Source organism: Convolutriloba macropyga, unplaced genomic scaffold (assembly GCF_964194025.1).
Source record: "Convolutriloba macropyga unplaced genomic scaffold, txConMacr16.3 SCAFFOLD_2420, whole genome shotgun sequence".
NCBI classification, from domain to species: domain Eukaryota; kingdom Metazoa; phylum Xenacoelomorpha; order Acoela; family Convolutidae; genus Convolutriloba; species Convolutriloba macropyga.
In genome coordinates, this window is record NW_027452625.1 from 7,441 (window position 1) to 15,000 (window position 7,560).

Genomic DNA, 7,560 nt, shown 5'->3' on the forward strand with positions numbered 1-7,560 from the left:
AGTGTGTAGAGTACTGTGTAGTAACTAGTAGCCATGCCAAAGCATGCATTGAAACTCTTCGTGATTTAAAAAGCTCAAAGCAAGATTGACGAGGCCGCAAGGCTATGTCTTTCTAAATTCGAACAAATCGAAAGATTGTTCAAAGTACAATTAAACTGATTGATCCTGTCAGTTGCCATATGCTTGTCTGAAAGACTAAGCCATGCATGTGCAAGCGAAGCTTGAAAAAGTGGAACCGCGAATGGCTCATTAAATCAGTTACTATCTATTAGTTGATTTGCAAGCTAAATGAATAACTGCGGTAACCCTGCAGCTAATGCATGCTGATTGTCCGACACTGTCGGAGACTTTTACAAGACTACACCGGGTGATTTGCTAAGTACAGACACATCCCGTGATGAGTCCTAGTAACTGAAAGATCCCAGATAGCTTCGGCTTGGGGACGGAACTTCCGAATTTCTGACCTATCAACCTATGATGGTAGTGTAACGGACTACCATGGTTGTGACGGGTAACGGGGAATCAGGGTTCGATTCCGGAGAGGGAGCCTTAGAAACGGCTACCACATCCAAGGAAGGCAGCAGGCACGCAAATTACCCACTCTCCGCACGAGGAGGTAGTGACTAGAAATAATGATATGAACCTTTATGGTTTGTAATCAGAATGGAATGGACTTAAAAGCTCCATTGATGAACGAGTAGAGGGCAAGTCTGGTGCCAGCAGCCGCGGTAATACCAGCCTCTACAAGCGTATGCAATAGTTGCTGCGTTTAAAAAGCTCATAGTTGGATCTGTTTGAGTAGAACGGCAACATGGTCTTCAGTTAAATCTGTTGACTCGTTCCGCTCATCCTTCGCATCGAAGAAATAGTTTGCACTTAAATGTGACGAACTGTGGAAACGGTGTTTTCACCCTGAGAAAATTAGAGTGTTCAAAGCATCCTTTGGGATCGAATAATAAAGCATGGAATAATGGAGAATGACCCGCTACTCGATTGATGCCGGTTGGCTGAGTGCGGTAATGATTGAAAGGAACAGACGGGGGCATTTGTATTGCTACGTTAGAGGTGAAATTCTTGGATCGTGGCAAGACAAACTACTGCGAAAGCATTTGCCAAGAATGTTTTCATTAATCAAGAACGAAAGTCAGAGTATTGAAGAGGATTAGATACCCTCGTAATTCTGACCATAAACTATACCAACCTACAATTTGTCAAAGTCGATCTTGACTTGGCAAGAGATTAACCGGGAAACCAAAGTTTATTGGTTCCGGGGGAAGTATGGTTGCAAAATCGAAACTTAAAGGAATTGACGGAAGGGCACCACCAGGAGTGGAGCCTGCGGCTTAATTTGACTCAACACGGGAAAACTCACCCGGTCCAGACATCTTAAGGATTGACAGATTGAATATCTTTCATGATTATATGGGCGGTGGTGCATGGCCGTTCTTAGTTAGTGGAGTGATCTGTCTGGTTAATTCCGATAACGAACGAGATCTTCTCCATCTAAATAATGAAATTCACTATATGTGAATTCAAACACTTCTTAGAGGAACTATGCGGAATTAAATACCGCAGATGAAGTGAGGCTATAACAGGTCTGTGATGCCCTTAGATGTTCTGGACTGCACGCGCGCTACACTGTGTACTTTTAGATTGAGTACTCAGCCCTTGGTCCGAAATGGACTGGGCAATCAGAGAAAAGTACAGCGCTTCAAGGGGATCGTCTGTTGTAACTTGCAGACGTGAACCAGGAATTCCTGGTACTTATGAGTCAACAACTCATAGGGATTACGTCCCTGCCCTTTGTACACACCGCCCGTCGCTACTACTGATTGGATAGTTAAGCAAGAATTGCAAATTCCTACTGTTGGGACTTCGGTCTCCGGCAACGGGATGAAGCGGATCGAGCTTAATTGTCTAGAGGAAGTAAAAGTCGTAACAAGGTTTCCGTAGGGGAACCTGCGGAAGGATCAGTGATTGATTCCTTCGGGCATGGCTGCTGGTAGAGGCCATGTCTGTAGTGCGCATGACGCTCTGTCGCTAGAGATTGCTTGGCAACCAATCTCGAATTATGTATCGAGCTCAAAAACTACTTGTGTGGATACATAGTTCAGCAGTCATGGCAAGGGACTGCTTAAAGGGAGACTAGTTAGCAAAAGCAGCCTAGCAGAACTGCAGCTATCTAGATCTCAGAAGCTGGGTTATAGAAGCCCAGCTATAGACTTGTGAATGAGAAAGGCCTAAAAAGGTCCACAAGTCGCGTGGTTAGAACCGACACGCAAAAATCCCAGCGAGTGACAGAGCGTTGCGCTGTTCAGTGGGAAAGAGTTGAGCTACTCGGGGCGCCCACTGAACTTGCTCCGAGCCAAAGGCTCGAAAAAACACAGCTTAGCCTCAGATCCTTTACATAGAAGGCTAGCTAAAATAAACTTACCTTGGACGAGGGTAAAGTTTAGTCAGTTCTTAGGGGAGAGTAATCCACAGCTTCTCGCCCTCTGAACATTCTCCCAGATATGTAGGTCTGGGAGAGTCTCCTCCTGTTCTTCGGAATCTGGAGGTAGACAAAGACAGTACGATACGATCTTGCATCGGGATGACTAACCGATAATGATCATAATCTGACAATTTTTCCGGCTTGAGGCACCGGAGTCAGATTAAAGACACATACTGAACTAAAGGCGTATGTGCAAAGCTTGTCGGAGTGTAGAGAGTCAAGCTGAGTTGACTCGTCACGTGGTGATGACAACAGCCATGTGCAAAACACTCACAACTTTATCGTCTATGTGGAAAAGGTTGCTAACAGCGCTCTCTATGAGAGGCCCTCGCATATAACTATACGAGGAAAAGGCGATAGAGTTGTTTGAATGTGGGGCAGGTTCATCGACAAGCTAAGTTGATCACATTCTTGTTGTGGCATCCTACTAGAATTGGTCACGGTCTGCACCAACTCTCCCCAAGTTGGCCAGACTTAAAACTAGAAATAAGGTTTGCAGCTATGTGAACCTAGAAACTGTAAAGGAGTTGAAAGAACTTAAAGGAATTGAAAGAGGCCTTGAGGTATATCCTCTTGGTAAAGACCCACAAAAGCTCACAAAAGTGGCTTCGAAGGGCAAAACTGGTTCATCCAAAACAATTGGAGAGCTTAAAGCAGAACCAATTCGAATGAAACACTATTGGTGAAACTTCATCATGAGAACGTCACAAGCTGATCACGCTCTATGATATGACTAGTATTATGTTGCTTCTAGTAGGCTAAGCGCAAGCCGAAACATCAACATGTGAAAGTCGTAGAATTTTGCAATCAAACTGTGGCTAGTACTGTGATGTTACTAGTAACCTGGTGTTCCGTCATATGGCCAAGAGAGCATTTGAAGGCGAAACTTCTGCATGGGGAAGCTGCATCATGAACAAAAGTTTATATCGAGTATTATGTTGACATTAGTAGGCCCTGGCCGAAAGCGCAGCATGTGAAAGGTATAGATAAAAGTTATCGTTGCAGTCAGTACTGTGTAGTTACTAGTAGCTGGATTTAAGCTCAAAATGAGACACTGTTGGTGAAACTTCATCATGAGAATGTCACAAGCTGATCAAGCTCTATGATATGACTAGTATTATGTTGCTTCTAGTAGGCTAAGCGCAAGCCGAAACATCAACATGTGAAAGTCGTAGAATTTTGCGATCAAATTGTGGCTAGTACTGTGATGTTACTAGTAACCTTGTGTTACGTCATATGGCCAAGAGAGCATTTGAAGGCGAAACTTCTGCATGGGGAAGCTGCATCATGAACAAAAGTTTATATCGAGTATTATGTTGACATTAGTAGGCCCTGGCCGAAAGCGCAGCATGTGAAAGGTATAGATAAAAGTTATCGTTGCAGTCAGTACTGTGTAGTTACTAGTAGCTGGATTTAAGCTCGAAATGAGACACTGTTGGTGAAACTTCATCATGAGAACGTCACAAGCTGATCACGCTCCATGATATGACTAGTATTATGTTGCTTCTAGTAGGCTAAGCGCAAGCCGAAACATCAACATGTGAAAGTCGTAGAATTTTGCGATCAAATTGTGGCTAGTACTGTGATGTTACTAGTAACCTTGTGTTACGTCATATGGCCAAGAGAGCATTTGAAGGCGAAACTTCTGCATGGGGAAGCTGCATCATGAACAAAAGTTTATATCGAGTATTATGTTGACGTTAGTAGGCCCTGGCCGAAAGCGCAGCATGTGAAAGGTATAGATAAAAGTTAGCGTTGCAGTCAGTACTGTGTAGTTACTAGTAGCTGGATTTAAGCTCGAAATGAGACACTGTTGGTGAAACTTCATCATGAGAACGTCACAAGCTGATCACGCTCTATGATATGACTAGTATTATGTTGCTTCTAGTAGGCTAAGCGCAAGCCGAAACATCAACATGTGAAAGTCGTAGAATTTTGCAATCAAACTGTGGCTAGTACTGTGATGTTACTAGTAACCTTTTCTTACGTCATATGGCCAAGAGAGCATTTGAAGGCGAAACTTCTGCATGGGGAAGCTGCATCATGAACAAAAGTTTATATCGAGTATTATGTTGACGTTAGTAGGCCCTGGCCGAAAGCGCAGCATGTGAAAGGTATAGATAAAAGTTATCGTTGCAGTCAGTACTGTGTAGTTACTAGTAGCTGGATTTAAGCTCGAAGTGAGACACTGTTGGTGAAACTTCATCATGAGAACGTCACAAGCTGATCACGCTCTATGATATGACTAGTATTATGTTGCTTATAGTAGGCTAAGCGCAAGCCGAAACATCAACATGTGAAAGTCGTAGAATTTTGCGATCAAATTGTGGCTAGTACTGTGATGTTACTAGTAACCTTGTGTTACGTCATATGGCCAAGAGAGCATTTGAAGGCGAAACTTCTGCATGGGGAAGCTGCATCATGAACAAAAGTTTATATCGAGTATTATGTTGACGTTAGTAGGCCCTGGCCGAAAGCGCAGCATGTGAAAGGTATAGATAAAAGTTAGCGTTGCAGTCAGTACTGTGTAGTTACTAGTAGCTGGATTTAAGCTCGAAATGAGACACTGTTGGTGAAACTTCATCATGAGAACGTCACAAGCTGATCACGCTCTATGATATGACTAGTATTATGTTGCTTCTAGTAGGCTAAGCGCAAGCCGAAACATCAACATGTGAAAGTCGTAGAATTTTGCAATCAAACTGTGGCTAGTACTGTGATGTTACTAGTAACCTTTTCTTACGTCATATGGCCAAGAGAGCATTTGAAGGCGAAACTTCTGCATGGGGAAGCTGCATCATGAACAAAAGTTTATATCGAGTATTATGTTGACGTTAGTAGGCCCTGGCCGAAAGCGCAGCATGTGAAAGGTATAGATAAAAGTTATCGTTGCAGTCAGTACTGTGTAGTTACTAGTAGCTGGATTTAAGCTCGAAGTGAGACACTGTTGGTGAAACTTCATCATGAGAACGTCACAAGCTGATCACGCTCTATGATATGACTAGTATTATGTTGCTTATAGTAGGCTAAGCGCAAGCCGAAACATCAACATGTGAAAGTCGTAGAATTTTGCGATCAAACTGTGGCTAGTACTTTGATGATGCTTGTAGCCAACCGAATTGGTTGAAAAGCCCAATAAGTAAGCTAACTTGGGAGAGCTTGTTGGAAACCAAATGCTACTAGATTGGTCCAAATACATCCTTCAACAGGGGATCACTTGGCTCGCTTTACGAAGAGGAGCACAGCTATATGTGTTAATTCGGTATGAATCGCAAGATTTGTTTACCGACCTCTCTAACGCAAAAGGCGGTCTCGGCTTCGGCTGTTGACTGCGTCCGATTCAGGGTTATATAACTCTCGATTGAACACATTGATGTTCTATTGTTGGTGCTTCCAATAAAATTGGAACACTTAAAGCAGAACCGATTCAAATAATAGCATTCTGATCAATGATTGCATTCCTTGATCAAGAACTGCTGGAGTCATTGTGATGGCGAATTTTCTTCATAAGAAAATTGCAAAGAGACGGAACTTAATGAGACTAGTATTATGTTGTTTCTAGTAAGCGGAAGCTGAAACAGCAACATGTGAAAATCAAGTTTTGTTCAATGATCTCGAGGCGATAAGTACTATGAAGCAACTAGTAGCCTAAGCATGACTCAGATTTGAGACAGTCAAAAAGACTGGCGAAACTTCTTCACATGAAAGTTACATAGAGAACTACAAATGTATACAGCGAGTATTATGTTGTTTCTAGTAGGCGAAAGCTGAAACATCAACATGTGAAAGTTGTCTGCAAACTGTAGAACGATATGTGATTAGTACTGTGCTGTTACTAGTAGCCAGTCTGACTGTAGAAGCCAAGACAAAGGGAAACTAATGCATCTGAAAAGGACAAGTTATGGAAAGGTATGCACGATAAGTATTATGTTGTTTCTAGTAAGCGGCAGCTGAAACATCAACATGTGAACGTCGTTGTGTACAGTAACCTAGAACTATATAGTCCTTAGTAACGTGCATTTACTAGTACCTGTAATTGGTATTCAGACTCAGGCAGTTTGGAATAGTTTGGCAAAGATGCACCAGAGAAAACTGGGATTTGATACAGAAATTGTTGAATACAAGTATTATGCTGCTTCTAGTAGGTTGAATCCGAAACATCAGCATGTGAAAATTGAAAACATTTCTGGTTCGAATTGTCACAAGTATTTGGTGATCTGAGTAGCCAAACTCACTACAACGCCAATTGAAGGCAAAAATTCTCAACGGGAAAAGCTATTCTCATTGAATGAGCTAACAAGACGAGTATTATGTTGCTTCTAGTAGGCGAAAGCCAAAACATCAACATGTGAAAGTCTTGCTGAACAAATTTAATGTTGTTGAGCTCAGTACCGTGTGAATTAGTAGCCATAATTGGCGAGCGAAAATTGAACTGGCGAAACTTCGTCTTTGGAAAATTGCAGATGCCGAGCACTTATTTTGCAACGAGTATTATGTTGACTGTAGTAAGCGAAAGCCGAAACAGCAACATGTGAAAGCTGTTGAAATTTGTGGTCATTTTGCAATAAGTACAAGGAGTGTAACTAGTAGCCAGGTCAAAATTTGGGATAAGAATGAGCAAAAATTCTGCATGAGAACAGTTGAAATTATGAAACTAAATTACAAAGACTAGTATTATGTTGTTTCGAGTACGCGAAAGCGGAAACATCAACATGTGAACGTTTGTAACGAAGTTTCGTTAATTTTCAGCCTAGTACTGAGCAAGAACGAGTAGCCTCATCTCCAATCCCACGCAAAATGTAGTGAAATATGTGAGTGAACCTTATTCACGGTGAGGGTTTCCCGAGGTCTGTATTGCAGCGAGTATTATGTTGCTTCTAGTAAGCGAAAGCTGAAACAACAACATTTGAAAGTTGGAATTAATGACTGAATGGAAACTTCGACCTGTGTTTGATAGTAGTAGCGAACAAAACTGCTGAATCGGTTTCTGTCTCATATTGGTCAGTGAACCAATTAAGAGACAATCAACTACATAACCTGAATTGGGCGAGAGAACCCCCTTAACT

General features: G+C 42.1%; 1 non-coding gene and 1 pseudogene across 1 annotated transcript in view; both read left to right on the top strand.

Annotated features, from left to right (window-relative positions):
* Positions 1–5,691: 5,691 nt before the first annotated feature.
* Positions 5,692–5,843, top strand: LOC142357664 (5.8S ribosomal RNA; annotated as a pseudogene).
* A 1,683-nt stretch (positions 5,844–7,526) lies between these two features.
* LOC142357665 (large subunit ribosomal RNA) overlaps positions 7,527–7,560 on the top strand; it is a 3,522-nt gene continuing 3,488 nt past the window's right edge. The window contains exon 1 of the ribosomal RNA XR_012761687.1: positions 7,527–7,560. This exon is cut by the window's right edge and continues 3,488 nt beyond it. This is a non-coding gene — a ribosomal RNA (large subunit ribosomal RNA).